This window comes from Aedes albopictus, chromosome 3, assembly GCF_035046485.1.
Source record: "Aedes albopictus strain Foshan chromosome 3, AalbF5, whole genome shotgun sequence".
Taxonomy (NCBI): domain Eukaryota; kingdom Metazoa; phylum Arthropoda; class Insecta; order Diptera; family Culicidae; genus Aedes; species Aedes albopictus.
In genome coordinates, this window is record NC_085138.1 from 70,706,351 (window position 1) to 70,723,624 (window position 17,274).

Here is a 17,274-nt window from a genome sequence, read left to right on the forward strand (position 1 = left end):
ATCGTCCACACCGCGAAAATCGGGAGGCTACGGTGGGCGGGTCACGTCATCAGGATGTCGGATAGCAACCCGACTAAAATGGTTCTCGAGAGTCATCCGACCGGTACAAGAAGACGTGGACTGGGCCCATATAGCCGAGGCGGTAAACGCACGGGTATTCAGCATGACCATGCTGAGGGTGACGGGTTCGATTCCCGGTCGGTCCAGGATCTTTTCGTAAAGGAAATTTCCTTGACTTCCTTGGGCATAGAGTATCTTCGTGCCTGCCACACGATATACACATGCAAAATGGTCATTGGCAGAGGAAGCTCTCAGTTAAAAACTGTGGAAATGCTTATTGAACACTAAGCTGAGAAGCAGGCTTTGGCCCAGTGAGGACGTTACGCCAAGAAGAGGAGAGGAGAAGAAGACGTGGAGCGCAGCGAGCTAGGTGAGTCGACCAAGTGGGGGATGATCTGCGGACCCTACGCAGAGTGCGAAACAGCCATGGACCGAGTGGAATGGAGACGGCTACTATGTACAGTAGAGGCCACCCCGGCTTTAGCCTGATCGGTAAGTAAGGTAAAAGGTAAGTAAGAATCGCACGAGGAATTTCTGTAGAAGTCCTAGAAAGCGTTTTAACAAGAATTCTCCGAGGAAATACAGCAGGAACAACTACAAGAACCCCAGTTGTAATTTCTAGAGGAATCATAGGAGGAAACCACGAAGAAAAGGAGAAATTCATGCAAGAGGAACTTTGGGAGGAATCTCAGGAATAAATACTAAGAATACCTGAAGGAATTTCAATGGAAATTCCTGGAGGAAACCCATCAGGAATTTATACAGAAATCCTAGCAGGTATTTTTGGAGGAATCACTGGGCGAATTCCTAGACAAAATCTGTAAACGATTTCCCTCAGCAATCCTTTTCTCATTTGTCGGGTGAAGATCACTGGGTTCAGATTTTAGAAATATTGTGATAGCAATCCTTGGAGAAAACTTTTGAGTAATCACAGAAGATTCTGGGAAGAATTCGAGAGCGAACTCCTGTAGAAATCTCATCATAAGGAACTGAGTAAAACAGGGATACCTAGGTAAAGTTTTTAAGAATCGAACTCACCCCACCCCTCAAAGGAGTGGTCGGTATATATTTTGGACACTTGGTTTTTATGCCCGTTTGAAACTAATTTCAAAAAGTACTATTTGAAATATGATAGATTAGATTATATAATACTTGATTGACTAGGATGTTCCAAACAATTTCAGTGAATGCCGAAAGCATCCGGACTCCTAGTGAAGCATAATCACGAATAATATCTAAGACAAATCATCGGTAGAATTCTTTCAAGAATGACTGAATCCAATTTTCTACGCAACTGTAGGAGAAATCCTTAGGGCCAATTCCTGGCGGGATTCGCTCTAATTCCTAAAGAAGAAACTGTTCCTATACAACAAATCAAGTCTTTCGGTTTCAAATTGACTGGGTTATGGAGGAATGTACACAAAAGGTACATGGTACCCAAGTGGCCTTCTACGTGGTCCAACTCCCTACTTTGATTAGAATCGATTGCCAAATCAGCGTTTATAGTTCGAATATTGCTGCGAAACCATAGAAAACTTTGCATTATGCAACGAAATCTTTTTCAATCCATAGATTAATCAAGGTTACCTTTCCATGTAACAGCACGTGATAATCCTCTTTCTATAACCCTATCTGGAAATAAACTTCTCGAATCCTCAAAAATAATACCACAAAAAAAAACATTCTTATCAAAATTGCACAATCGAAGCACTTGTTTTTCTCTCACTCGACGAATCGCCACATTTTGCTTCACGATCATCAGCCTCCATTTAGTGTCAATTTCCACATATTCCAGCTGCAGCCAAATAAAAAAAAATCGCACACACGACCAATGACGACCGAATCAAGCAAAAAAAAATCTTACACTCCGCACAATTTTCATCGACCTCGTCACACCGCCGCCGCGTCTTCCTGAATGGATCACCGCACTGTGCCGCTATACTAGCTGCTGCTTCAGGCTAGGCTGTCGTCTCTTGCTGCCTGGTGGCTACTTCTTGTGTGTCAGATGTCCGAACAATCAGCCCCCAACAAACAACCACCACATTTCGGCCATTTAATTTTGCAGCTTGCATTGCAACCAGCCACCACACCACGGAGTCCAGCCGCCGCGGTTCAATACCTACTCGCTGCTCCGTCCGATACTTTTCGTCTCTCTGCTCTGGTCCACAGACCGAGACCGCGCGCGCGATGGATGATGATGTTCGGTTCGGGTTCGCCGCATCAACCGGAATGTTGCTTGCTACACTCCCAACCCAGCAGCACACGCACTCAACTCACTCGCTCACTCGGTGTGTGTGAGACCCTCCGATCCAAGACTCGAGAGAACACCGGCGCTCTGAACTAGTTGTGGGTCCGTTCCGCGCGGTAGAGGTGGTAGGTAGTCGTGCAATTAGTCCGAAAAAAAATGCATAGGTTGTTGGTTGATCACACGCGGACACGGAAAACGGGCAACGAGAGAGAGAGTGGAGAATGCATTCCAACTGTACTGACTGGCTATGGGAACGGCTGCTGTTGCTGCTGCTGCTGGCCCTGATGCACATACCGGTTTTTGATTCCGGTGGCAGGGACATCATCCAGAGAATCGATCCTTTCACACGCGACGACGACCAAGGGCCGACGCGTCAGGATAATCGTACTTTATATGTACACGGACACGAATACGACGGAAAAGGCGGCCGTGCGGGTATTGGAGCAGAGGTTTTCAAATGTTTTGACTTGGAATTGGAAGGAAAAGAGAGCCAAGTTGTTACACGAATCGTGATTGAACAGAAATCTGCACCCTCCAGCAATCCGGCAAGACTTGGAATGATATAATGGATTGACTAGCTTCCAAAACATCGAGTACCTGAAGCTACAGATCGTTCAACTTCATCAGAAGCACTCGCATGGAATATGAAGATGAAGATCATCACAAAGAAAGCAATGGATCACAATGACACCTGGAAGAAGATAAAGGAGCGAAGGAACGTCAACGCCGCGATAAAGCGAGCGAAAACACGAGAAGCCAAAGCCCTAGCCAATCAGCGCTATTCTGCTTTCGAGAAGGAAGTTAAACGCTCCTGTAGACGGGACAAAAGAGCGTGGACTGCCTCCCTAGCTGACGAAGACGAGAAAGTCGCAAGTACCAGCGACATTCGTCTCCTCTACAATATCTCGCGTAAGCTCAGTGGACCTAAGATCAATGCTATATACGATGTTCGTGAAAGACACGTCTGGTCAGCTATTGACCAATCGGCTGACCAGTTGAAACGCTGGGTCGAACACTTTGCAAACCTTTTTCAAGAGCCGGCCACGCCATCAACATCTCAGCTTGATCCGCCAAGAGTTTCAACGCACTACCCGTGTCAACACCGAAGCTCCATCATTGCAGGAGATAGAAACAGCCATCCGTAGCATGAAGTCGAACAGAGCCCTGGGTGTTGATCGCATATCAGCAAGCAGGATTCCGTGCCGGACGATCCTGTGTGGACCATATTGTCACACTCCGTATCATCCTGGAACAAATCAATGAATTTCAAAAATCTGTTTTACCTGGTGATCATTGATTACGAAAAAGCTTCTGACCGTCTCAATCACGAAAATATATGGAGAACCCTCAGGCGCAAGGGTGTCTCTAAGAAAATTATCGGCCTCATTGAAGCACAGTACAGGGCATTTTCGTGCAGAATACTGCTCAACGATGTCTTGTCCGACCCTATCCGGGTCGTCGATGGAGTAAGGCAAGGATGTATACTGTTACCGTTACTGTTCGTCATCGTAATCGACGAGAACCGGGTAGGTGCGATTGATCGTGAATCAAATCGTGGTTTGCTGTGGCATCCCATTCCCTGCAGAGCACCAAATTTACTTCGAACTGGTTGATGACGTTGCCCTCTTAGCTCAACAGCGCTCTGATATACAAGGTAAGCTTTATGAACTAGCCGATTGCTCCTCGGCGACAAATCTCACTGCTTTCTATCAACGTCAACAAGACCAAATCGTTGGATGTGAACACGGTCAAGACTTCTAGCTTTACGGTAGCTGGGCAGAGAGTGGAGAATGTTGGAAGCTTCCAATATCTTGGTAGCCAAATGGCAACCAATGGTGGCACCAAGATCGACATAGATGCACGGATAAAGAAAGAGTGGGCTTCTTTTACGAGTTCAAGAAATGTATTGAAAACAAACAGTTTAGGCAATGCACCAAAATCCCAATTTTCCATTTCAAACGTGAAATCTGTGCTGCTGTACGCCAGAGAAATCAGGTGTGTATCAGTGTATGACGAAATAATCGTTAGATCCTGTTTCTGAAGTCATTCTTCGCAAGTGATACACAGTAAAACCGCTCAGCACTAAAATGTGTAAGCCCTACTCATAAGTGCATAATTTCCAGACCACACAAAAATGTGTAGCAGTTACACATTCTCAAAAAACAGCTCGTACACTCGTCTAGATGCGAAATGTCGATTTTTTTTTGTTTTCCAAGGTCACTAGTAAACCTAGCTAGATTGCTGTACAAAAATGTTTGCGAATTTAACGATTTTGGGGACATAGGAGCTGATTTTGTGAATGTGCAAGGGTTACACATTTTTGGTGTAGTCTGGAAATTATGCACTTTTGTGCTGAGCGGCGTTAGCGTGTACGAAACAACTAGCATATCACGCCCGAAACAAAAACAACATGCATTTTGAGCATTTAACCCTTCGTCTCTTTGCCGCGATGGCAGTTGCTGATTGTGTTCAAATCTAGTGTTATTTTATAAAGGGCATACACTTTTGTTACTTGACTTATTTCTGATTCGCTAGCTCCAACCCTATCCAACATTTTAAACTTATATCTTAGCAGATATCATATTTTCTTTCGAGTTGTACTTCCAGCGATTCCTCTTGGAATTCCTTAAAAAATTCCTGCCGGCATTACTTCTAGGACACATCTTGAGATTCCTTTAGGAAATCCTACTGAAGTCCATCAAGCAACTTCAAGTTCCTTTCGATTTTTTTTTGTGTTTTCTAGAGAATTATAAGAGTTGTCCTGGAATTTTTACCGGAGTTGCTCCCAGGATTTCAGAAGGAGTTTTTCACGGGATCTCTGCAGGAAGACCCTGCGGAATTTATTCCTGAGGTTTTCTCGATATACTTACATATATAGTATCTCGGAGATACTTCCAAAACCTATCCAAAGTTCCTTCAGGAATTTCTCTTAGTGGCTTCTGCCAGCTTTCTGGGATTTCTCTTGGATTTCCTCACGGCGCTCCACCCGTAGGACCTCCTGGAATTTCTTTCGTAGTTTCTCAGAGTTTTCAGAGATTTTTCTTAATATTTCCTTCCGGGATTACTTCCAGAACTTTTTTCTACTGTGTCCCAGTTTTTCTCAGGGTTTCTTCCGAAGTCGCTCTCAAAATTTCCCCAATAGATTGTTGTGGAGTTTCTCTCAATGCTTTACCTGGATTCCTTCCGTTTTTACTTATAAAAATTCTTGCAAGGAATTTCGTAGGTTATCCCAGGAGACATTCTGAGATAAACTGTCAAAGAAATTGCAAAAGCAGCACCTAGAATCTCGTAACAATTGCCTGTAGGGATTCCGGGAAGAGTTCTGAGAATAATCCTGAGAAAGCTTTGAAAAACAATCTTAGAAGGATCAGTGCAAGAAACCCTGTAAACAACTACACGGAAAAGCCTGAAAAGAAATCACGCGAAGAACTCAATGAGATGTATCAGCAATAGCTCCTGCAGAAAGCGCAAAAGGCATGCCGCAAAACACCTTAGGAGAAAGTTCAGGATAATTTTAAAAAATACCTTTGGGAGACATTCAAGGACCAACACCGGAAGAAATCTTACGAGGAAAGTCCCGGGAGAAACTCCCTAGAGAAAGCTCAAGTGAAATTCAGCGAGAACCTTTAGGAAATATCGCAACTGAAACTCCTTTAGATATCCAGGGAGTAACTCCAGTAGAAAGCTCAAGAAAAACAAAATTCTTGGAATAATTACTGGAGAGATCCCGGAAGGAACTCATACACAACAATTAACAAAAAAGTACTTAAGAAATCTTTGGAGGTGCTCTAGTAGAAATCACAGGAATAACCTCTGTAAAAACTCCAGAAGAAATCCCGGGAAGATCGCTTGGGAAAAATAAGGTGGAACACGGGAAAGAATCGCGGAAAATCTTCCAGGAGGAAACCCGGGAGAAAATCTAAGACAAATTCTGCGACAACATTTGAGATATATCCTGTGAAAAAAACTCTTGTGGATATCTCATGATAAAGCCTGGATGAAATCCCACGATGATTTCTGGGGAAAACGGAGGAAAATCCCACGAGGGAATCTATAAGTAATACCGGGAAAATCTCTGCAGAAAGTTCTTTTGGATTCAAGGTTATCGAATTACTTCTGATATTACAGATTCCTAACTCGATCGGAATTCAAGAAACCTGGATTTTTTTCTCAAGAAAGAATCCCGGATAGAATTGTGACATAATCGAAAATCTAAATTTGTGCCATCCTCATTTCTGCTTACCTCGCAGATTACCTGCATCCAACTTTTTAAACTAATACCGCACACTAAAAAAATCTCAATTTTAATAGTGACACAATTGATCGAACTGACTGAAAAAGCTTTGACATAAACATAAATGTGCCACATTTTTACACTTTTTGTGACGTACGTATTAAGTTTATATTGTTTGAGTTCTTCCAGTCATATTTTTAAATCACAGAACTGATAATTTAGTTCTCTATGCTGTAAATTTACGCGATATGTTACAGAAACATAATGTTTACTGATGTTGAACTGTCAAACAGCACTTTACAAAATCAGATGAAGACTGCAGACTGCATTGGAAAATTGTTTATTACGAAGGTGAAACAGCATGAAAACCGCTCATAAATTCAACACCGGGTTTAGCCACAAACTTGGAAATGACAATCCGTTGCCATCATCCGATGCAGTGGTAAACGAAAACAGCCACGCTCAGTCAATCAGAAGGCGGCTTTGTCTGCTTGACTGCGATGACGGCTGTCTCAGTACATACATACACGCCAGCAGTGACGACGCGACAGCCGAACTGGCAAGTTCGTTTATGGTAGAAGTTGTTCATCTTCGACTACCATCTCTTCAACGTGGTGAGTCAGCCGAGAGAGTAAGATCAAAAACTGACACTCTGAGGATCGAAGTTCGATTCCCGAATAAAACTTTTTGTATTTTTTTTTGTTTCAATATTCGGTGCTATAAATAGCACAGTTCTCAGTCATGTATACATACAAGCAGCCGACGCGCTGGGCTGTTGCGGTAAAATTACATGAGTCAAACATTTTCCGTTTCCTGTAAAAATAAGATCGCACACAATTTTGCGTCAAATGTGTTGCTTTTGTATGTCGGACTTATATGACACAAAATTACAAGATTTTTTCGAAGTGTGCGTATCAGATAAGGGGGCATCCATAAAGTACGTCACGCTTAGAGGGGGGAGGGGGGGTTCTGAAAAGTGTGACAAGCAATGTATTAAGTATAGGAAAAACCCGTACGATGGGGGGAGGGGGGGTTTAAAAATCCCATTCTTGGCGTGACGTACTAAATGGATGCCCCCTAACGACATCATTGAAGAAAAGCTTATTTAAACAGATATTTCGATTTGTTCAGGAACTCCTCTTAAGATTTCCCCAGGAAGTCCTGCTAGAATTGCTCCAGAAATTTCTGCCAGGATTCCTGATGCAAGGGCTCCTGGGATTCCTCCAGAAATCCCGTCCGAGGCCTAGGAATTCCTGAATTCTGCAGAAATTCCTACTGTTATACCTCCAGGAAATCTTCTAGGAATATTTCCTGGGATTTCTTCAGGAATTCTTGCTGAGATTCATCCAGGCAATCGTCCTATGATTTTACAGAAATACCTACACCGATTTGTCAAGGAACTTCTCTTAAGATTACCCCAGGAAGTCCTGCTAGGATTGGTCTAGAAATTTCTGCTAGGATTCCTGAAGCAACGCCTCCTGAGATTCCTCCGGAAATTCCTTCAGAGGGCTAGGAATTTCTGAATTCTGCAGATATTCCTACTGTAATGCCTCCACGAATTCCATCTAGGATTTCTTCAGGTATTTTTGCTGATATTCTTCCAGGCAATTCTCCTATGATTTTACAGAAATTCCAGGAATTCCTACTGATATTTTACCCAAAAACTTCACCAGAAATTCCTTATGGTTGTCGTCTAGGTATTCCACTTGGCCTTACTCCAGGAACTGCAGCTGCAGTTCTTTAAGCATTATCTGCTGGATTGTCTTTTCCAGGGATTACTCTAGAGATTTTACAAAAGATCCGTCAATGCAGATTTCTCCGAAGATTCCTCCAGAAATTCCTCTAGGGATTCATTCAGTATTTTTCTATGAATTTCTCTACACGCTCCTCCAGTAATCTACTAGACTGTTATCTAGAAATTCCTCTAGAGATCCAAAAGACAGCATTTAAGAATTCCTCCAAAGTTCTTCTGGAAATATATTTAGAGGTTCCGCCGAAGATTTCTTTGGGGATTGCTCTGGGAATCCTTTTATTTTGTCGTTCAGCATAAGTCATTTTCCCTTTTTTTAAAGGTAGCCTAGAGTAATAGTAGTAAATAGTTTTCCTGCGTAAAATATTGTCGAGAAGTGGAGGGCTAGATCAATCTGACGGGCGGACGAAATCTGGAGCAACATTTGAAAAGGGCCCAAGAGGTCTTGTGTCTTTTTTCGAAAACGCTCCGCTGGGCATAACAGCAGCCCGCCCACGCAAATGAACATCGTTATTCGAAAGATCGATGCTTGCTCTATTTGATAACGGTCTTAGTTTTTGTGAATAAGCTGATGGGGGCTCAGGAGCGACGTGTGAAGTCATTGTTTACCAATGCTTGTATGCCCTTTTCAAATGTTGCTCCAGAAATGTCTTTTAAAGATGGAATCAGTACTTTAATTAACACTTGAATCGAACAAAAACCTCAAACTTTTGTATAAGCTATTCGAGCCTGAGAATTAAACTGATAACCCATAAGAAAAGAGACAATTAAGAATTGGGTTTTTAAATTAAAAAAAAAATGTATCGATTTTTTTACTTTATACGAAAGAGCACCTTTTTCTGAGCCACTATGATTTTTTTCAGATTTTTAGAACTTTTTTTTGGTACCTAAAATCAATTTCAAAGAGATTTTTCGAAATCACCTTTTGACAGCTGGGCAACTGTTTGACAGCTCCACCCAGTACAAAATGCGACGAGGGGTGATTCGACAAATCGCTACCATACAAACTTCAAATTGATTTTTAAATAGGTTCCCGGGCACCAAAATTAATGAAAATTTGTATTTCGGCTCAGTTTTGCATGCAGATTCAGAATATGGAATTATCTCAACACCGCTAAAGAAGCCAATTTCTCCTGGGATTCTTTCAGGGATTCCTCCAGAATTCTGCCAAGGATTCTTCCAGGAATTTTACTGGAATTCCGTTAAAAAATCATCTTGTGATTATTTCATTGATTCCTCTTGGAATTGTTTCATTGATATAGCAAAACGCTATATCTTTGCTTCTACTGCTTGGATCTCTATGAAAATTTGACACAGCATTCTTAAGAACCCAACATATATAACTCCTTATGGATAGCCGCCATTAAGGTGCAATTCACTCAACAATTATATTTCAAGTTAACATTTCCGATATTTCTCCTGAAAATATTGAAACACTTTTCATTGAAACTTATGAATAATACAGACGAACAGACATATTTCAAAAACATCGTGCGGCATCTCACTAGCACCTTCTATTATGCTCAATCCGAAGCCATTATTTGCAGGTGTTGTCTCTCCCGGTCGATATAACAATTCAGCATGTGACGACTCCCCCGTGGCGTCAACCATTCATAAAACATGAACGTAAGTTCATGATTGAGTCATTTTATGTAAACATTGATCGGCGACGCGTTCATTTCCCTACAAAATTGAGAGGTGATGTAGGGGCACAGCAGCGCCACCATGACACATGCGAACACAGTCCAAACCACACTTTACTTTCAAAATGACCGTTAAATCGTGCGATAATTTCGATTTGAGTACTTTTATCTGTTTGTCTGTGAATAAACTGTATGACAATTCCATACTCCACTCTTCAGAAACTACAGATAACAAATAGCAACACAACATTTGGGAACCCCTGCTCTCGGAGAGTACGAAGGAGAGATTCACGGTGCGCGCACATCCGTCGTGTAGAGGTTATCCTCTGCCTGACACGCACACAAATTTTCCTCGCACTTTCGCTTGATTCCTTCTCCCTTTCGATGATGGCACAACACAGCAGTGCACCAGGGCAGGGCGGTGGTCCTTACGGGGGGTGTGGTGGTGGTACTGTGCAAGGGGTTCTCATTGCATGTTCCCTTATTACGATGTGTGCTGTGAGGGTCGGGGTCCAGATGGGTTGTGTTGTGCCTCCTGTCACGGATGAGGAGCATGGACCTGCCATGCTTGGTGGTGTTCGTGTGTCAAATTACCCAGCACACCGACTCGACTGTATCCAGACGTGTAGCTGTTCGCTGACCATGTAGTGGTCCTCGTCGGTTCCAAATTTGTCTGTGTTTGCGTTTTTGTTGTTGTTTTCAGTTGTTGCCGTTCTGTTTCACCTACCCCCCTGGACAGCCCACTCACCCTCACTCCTCCCTGGGTCTCTGCGGTGTGCTTTCGACGGTTGAACTACTCTGAATGTTTTGCGCTCTTCTTGCGCGTTTTCGGTTTTGTGTTGTTTCCTTCGGGGGTTCTTTGGCACCGCAGGACGGCGCGCTCTATTTGCTTCGATATTCGAATTATGATGACTTTCCGCCGAGTCCGAGAAGCGGGTATCGAAAATGGATAGCGTTCGATCAATGTAATATTTTTTTGTGCTTGCGTGCGTGCCTGGGGCCATTACCTGCGCCGTTCTGTTGTATCAATAAGCGTTCGATTTCTTCCTGGTCCGCCGTTGCGTGTACATTTGGGTAGGGCAAGGATGTTCAAATATGCGTATGATATTGAAGGTAGAAGCTGGATCATCACGAATATACCGAGGTAGATGTAGAAAATGGAGGAACATTCTGGACTATACCGAACTGCGGATGCGTGCTAATTGGCCAAATTGTATGGTTTTTATAGAGCGAGCGATTAACCTCCTTCGCAATTTTAATACCAATACGCTATATGATATGCAAATATTCACCTTGCTGGTGGGAGCTGCTTCGTCGTTCATTGTACTCGACAGGAAGCACGCACTTAGACTGGATCTCGGCTGAAATTCGGCGTCCCCCTACTGCAGCCACTTGTGTTCGTTGGTTCACCCTGGTTTTCGCCGGCAGATGTAGAGCAGGGCTGGTAGCGAGTCGTTGTGCTTTCTAAGTCTAGCTAAGTTTCTATGAGATGTCACTATTTTCTACAGAAAAAAAAATTGTTAAGATATTTTACGTCCATGTTTTCATAAGCAATTTGATACTATAAATATTAAGACATTTGCAAGAAAATTTTAGTATGAAAAAGAACTAGTACATGTAGTTAAAAAACATGTGCTTGGTTTTATAGGGTGGGGCGGGGCAAGATGGGTCGCATAAGGATGGATCACCATAACTTTGTAAATACAAATCGTATTGGTTTGTATTCGTCCGCTACTCTTTAATACACTAGTTAGCTATACTAAAAGTCGATAAAAAGTTCATTAAATACAAAATATGATGTTAAACGAGTAGTTTTAAAAAGTGATCGATTTTGCACCGTGAAAAAAGTGCGGGGCAAGATGGGTCACCTTTTAAGTAATTCACATTTTCTCAACGAAAAACGTCAAAATATAAGATTTGTTCCGCATTCATATATGCTCCATCCTCTCCTCTTCTTGGCGTAACGTCCTCACTGGGACAAAGCCTGCTTCTCAGCTTAGTGTTCTTTGAGCACTTCCGCAGTTATTAACTGAGAGCTTCCTCTGCCAATGACCATTTTGCATGTGTATATCGTGTGGCAGACACGAAGATACTCTATGCCCAAGGAAGTCAAGGAAATTTCCTTTACGAAAAGATCCTGGACCGATCGGGAATCGAACCCGTCACCCTCAGCATGGTCATGCTGAATACCCGTGCGTTTACCGCCTCGGCTATATGGGCCCCTATATATATATATATATATGCTCCATATCCATACTGAATAAACAAGAGCTACTAGTAAACATTTTATAGATTTATTTGGAATATAAAAAACTTTACGATTTGAGTGGTCCTAAGGCGTCTTGAAAATCGATGTTTTCACTAAAAAAATATCATAATTTTATGTTATAATTTTGAGTGTTCATTCCCCTTGATTGAAGTCATTTATGAGATAGTCTTGTAATAAAAAATAAATAACTTTTGAATGCTCCAAAAATACGTTCAAAATTGAAGGTGACCCATCTTGCCCCGCGGCCGTTTATATGGAGATTATATGGAATGTATCGCATAAGAAAAATAGCTAAAAACCATTTTATTTTTTATTTCCAATGAGAGTGAATAATTTTTCAATCAATGCCCCAAACTTTTGTATAATCATGCTGGTCATCTAACAAAATTATTAATCTAAACAAAACATGAGTAATGCGCTCAAAAATGGCACTGACCCATCTTGCCCCGTGACCCATCTTGCCCCGCCCCACCCTACGTATTGTTTTGGTTCCTAAGCATTAGTGTAACATTTTCTTATTGTAACTTAAACTGTTCTCTAACTGTAAACAATCAAATATTTGTCGCTTCTTGACCTGGCAAATGGTAATACCAACAGGGTATCGTTTATACTAAATAAATTACAAATTGTTTGAATACCTGGCGTAACAATATTGACACACAGCAATATAGGCTTGTCCCAACTTGAACAGAAAATGACAAAGATCTTGCACGGCATGTGCGGAGATTTTTAAGATTTGCATTGTGATTTTCGAGTAGTAACTACAAGTTGGTAAACATTGTATGTACAACTATTGAAGATCATCGAGCAGTTTAGATTATGAATACATAGTACCTAATTGATTATTCATAAATTGAAAAGTATGTAACAGATTTACTTTCTGTTTTGTCATTGGCAAATATTGCCTAGATAAGATATACCATAATTCATACGAATCCAACGAAGACGTTGATTACGGTTTATGGATCAGTTTTATATCAGTATCTTAAACTCACCCAAACTCGACTATAATGGAAGCTTTCATCCAGATATTAGAAAAAGCAGGAATATACTTCCGCAACAAATTACAGGTTATTTCACTACCCAAGCTGTTCCCAGCCCTGGCAGGGTCATCATGAAGTAATAGCAGTAGTGCCATCGACTGATTTGCATCCATGTTGTTTCGCCGCTTATCCTTTTCCCCTGTCTTATTCTTGCACAACACATTTTTTCCTCTTCACTGGCTGGCGATGCTGTATTACGCTATCTCGTCGCCACTGCATTTTGTATATTGAATGCTACTAACTACCCGCAGCTTCTCCGGTAATTACGGTTTTTGTTTCACTCCTCTCGTGATGGGCATAAGGTTTTTTTTTGTCACCGAAGAAATTCCTGCCCTTCGGGCTTAGCAGGGGGCCAAAGGAACATCTGTGTGCAATTTTGCAGCACATTTTCGCCAGACGTTTTTTTTTGCGTCTCGCATTTTAATCATTAGGGTCTGGTTGGCTAGCTGCTCTATAGAAAAAAGGCAGCACGCGTTCCGAAACCATTCATATTGCACTCCGAAATAGGATCTTCCCGACTAATTTGCGCCTCACGGTCTCCATCTTTTTTTCCGGCCATCATCATCGTCGATGGCAGAGTCGAGGCGTAGTACGCTTGAGGAAAGAAAGTCGAAAAAGGCTTGCCCGCGTCGACCAAGAACACCCGAAAATTCGCTTACCATCGTGGCCGGATCTCCGATGGAGGTGGAAGAGACTGCTGCAGACGTCGAGAACGACTTCCCTCGTTTGCGGCAGTCATTGGAACACTTGCCGAACCGAACCGGTTACACTGAACAAATCCGGAATTCGTACGAAAAATTTTAATTCCTGCGTTTTTTTTCTGGCTTCTTGCTCACTCTCGCGACTCAGAACGTCGACCGTAGTGTGTTAGTTCGAGGCTACAACCGTACTGTGTGCTGTGTGTACGTGATCAGCGCATCGCCGTCCGTCGATGGCTTGCCGCCGCATAGCACAGTGTTCAGTGTGTGTTTGGGATTTGAGATTGGGAGTTGGTATAGAAGAAGAAACGCCGCTGCTGTGCTGCGATTTTTCGACAACACACACCGAGGACGAGCACGACGACCACCAATGTGAGCTGAGTGCGGCTAGAAGGAGCAAATCGCCGGATCAGTATCGGCGAGCCAACTCGAGCACAGGGGTCCAGTGTTGGCAAAAGGGGATTTGGGCGTGAGAAAGCTCATCATCATGATGCGTTTTTGCGATAAATTCGAGCGAAATTTGACTGGCTGGACAAGTGTCCTTCTGATAAACCAGTTCTGCTTACGAAATGGGTTCTGGATCCTAAAACTGACAACATCGTCCTAAAACTGACGATGTAATGGTTGGCTGGAAAGGATATTCTGAATAGTTCTTGTTCTACAAATCCGTTGCATGAGTATCGAGAGCACAAACTACCCCAAACCTGCTACTCCATTATGGGTAGTACGCAGATCACAAGAAATATCGGGGGTCATTCTCGACGCATGGAAAATTCAAGCAAGGAGTTGTTCAATAAATTAACAACCGTTCCATTTGTTTTGACCACACTGCGGAACTGCGCAGAGTATTTTTGGGACCTCCCTCCAGGAATTTTAACTGGATTTTTTCAGGATTACTCCTGAATCTTGTACAGAAGTACCTTCCAACATTTATTCATAAATTCCTACTGAGATTCTTTCTAGGGTTCAGTCAAACATTCATTCTGAGATTCCCGCAGGAATTCTTACAGAGTAATTCCAGGATTTTTCCAGGAATTCATTCTATGATTCGTTAAGGAGTTCCTCCAGTGAATCCTCCAGGAGTTCTTTCTGGAATTACTCCTGAAGTTCTATTCGGGATTTCTCCAGGATTCATCTAGGAGTTCCTTCTGGGGTTTCTCCATAAATTCATTCAGGAATGCTCTATGGGATTCTTCCAGGCACACTTTCATTCAGGAATCCTCCAGAAACTCTTTCCAATGCTTCTCTAAGATTTACTTCCTCTTATAGTTTTTTTCAGAATTTTATTCAGAGATTACACCAGAAGTGACATCTGGGATCCGTCCATAAATTTCACCTGAGATATCTTCCAGGATATTTTCAGATGTTCTTTCCGGGATTGCTTCAGTAATTCCTTCCGAGATTCTTCCAGCAATCCTCCAGGATTTCAATTCAAGATTCCTCCAAGAGTTCCTCTTGGAATTTCTCCAAGAATTCTTACAGGACTTAATCCAGGAAATCCTTCCGGAGTTTTTTTTTTGCCGGATTCCTTCAGGAACTTTTTCTTGGGCTCCTCTAGGAACCACTTCCGATAATCCTCCAGCAACTCCTTTCAGGGTTTCTTTGTTAACTCCCAACGTAACTACTCCAGGATATGCCACAAAAGTTCAGCTTATTGGAAAGAAAAAAAAAACTACTCCAGGAACTTCTTCTGGGATTCCTGAAGGAGATCCTTATTGAATTCATTCTGGAATAATCTCGGAAATAAGAAATAAGGAAATCCCGGAACGAATTTCTGAAATAATTCCTCAAGAGTTACTACTGGAGAACTTCAGACAGAGCTTCAGAATACTAAATGAAATCCTAGAAGAATATTACCTTGGATAAACTCTCTGGAAGAATTCCCTGAGGAACTCCTGAAAAAAAATCTAGGAGCAATATCTGGAGAGAACATGGAAGGAATTCCTGGAAGAATATCAAAATGAGTTCCTTGAGGGACCCAGCAAGGGTGCCTGGTAAAGCTCAGTTGCAAACTCTGGAGGAATTCTTGAACCTAAGAAATAGAAGTAGCAAAACAGCAGTTCCTTAAGGACAAACGTCTTGAAATCCCGCTTCAACAATGCATCAGAACTTCAGATGCACAAATCTCAAGAAGCTTCAAACAACAGCGCATTTTATTATTCTTGAAATAAGCTTATCACTTGTAATAAGCTTAAAATAAGAAAACCAGGTGCGCTGGTTTTGTTTATGACGAGATTTGTGCTTTCAAAATTGTGAGTAGGTACCAAAGTCGACCATTTTGGCGGCCATTTTGGGATTCTAACAAGTCTGTCCTTAAGATAAAGTTTGCTTAAGAGTGGTTTGTTCCACTCTTGTACAGCGAAAACGTTTGCTGGGAAGGAACTTTAGCCGAAATCATAGATGATGGAGCAATTCTTAACACGAGGTATTTCAGAAGAAACTCCTGGACGAATCTTAGAATGAGTACCTGGAGAAAGCTAATAAAACACGGCAGATTACGGTGAGTTGGACGCGTAGCTCGTATGTCGGAAGGACGACAAGCTAAAACCATATTCAGTAAAGAATTAGGAAGGGGCGTCGGCTTCGTGATAGGTCGCACAAATATTGGCTCTTTATAGTTGAGGAGAACCTGAGGACCCTAAACGTTCCACTTGCACGTACTGTTACGTCAAACACTTGTCATGTTCTTTTGTTTATGCTAGGTATGGACATCAAACAGACTGTACATCCTTTTTTCTTGACTGAAATGGTCAAGAAATTTAACACTCCAAGTTCCATTTGATTTGACGTTTCTTCCCAGCTTCGTACCGGAGTCAAAAAAAAACCAAACGCTTTCTCATTTCTCGATCGGCAAGGGCCTGAGTTTTTCACGCAAAGAGATCAATCCATGAAAAAGATACTTAAACTGTCTTTGGTCGAAATAATCTAGGGTAAAAGCTCCCATAGTGGAGGTAGTACCAATAGTGATGGTAGTGGCAATTTAGTACTATTTCGACCAAAAATCTTGCAAATGACATTTTTAAGATGCATCATACCTAATTAATAACATTCATTTGATTTTATGTTCAGGAATTGTCGAAAAACCTATTTTAAACAATTATTTTCCTTAATTTTTCTCTCCTTTGCACCTATAATGGCGGTAGTGTTCCTATAGTGGTGGGTCCCATAAGAATTTACTGGGATGCGCCACTATAGGAACCAATGTTAAATTTTACCTCCACAATAGGAACCGTGTACATATAGTTGGTGCAAGTGATTTATTACCAAAAACTGAAATAAACAATGGTTTTTACATTTTTTCTAGCAAATTTAAGTGAAAAACTACCGAT

The 17,274-nt window shown here is 42.0% G+C and overlaps 1 protein-coding gene across 4 annotated transcripts in view; it reads right to left on the bottom strand.

Annotated features, from left to right (window-relative positions):
* LOC109400190 (transcription factor E2f1) overlaps positions 1-17,274 on the bottom strand; it is a 64,661-nt gene that overhangs the window by 18,632 nt on the left and 28,755 nt on the right. The window contains exon 1 of one of the 4 annotated variants that reach the window (XM_019672662.3): positions 13,907-14,156. The exons of 2 other annotated variants lie outside the window; for them this stretch is intronic. The gene's annotated coding sequence lies outside the window, so the exon portion shown is untranslated. Of the gene's footprint in view, positions 1-1,924; positions 2,305-13,906; positions 14,157-17,274 lie in introns of those variants that run through there. One more of the 4 variants, XM_029872581.2, reaches the window with a different exon arrangement.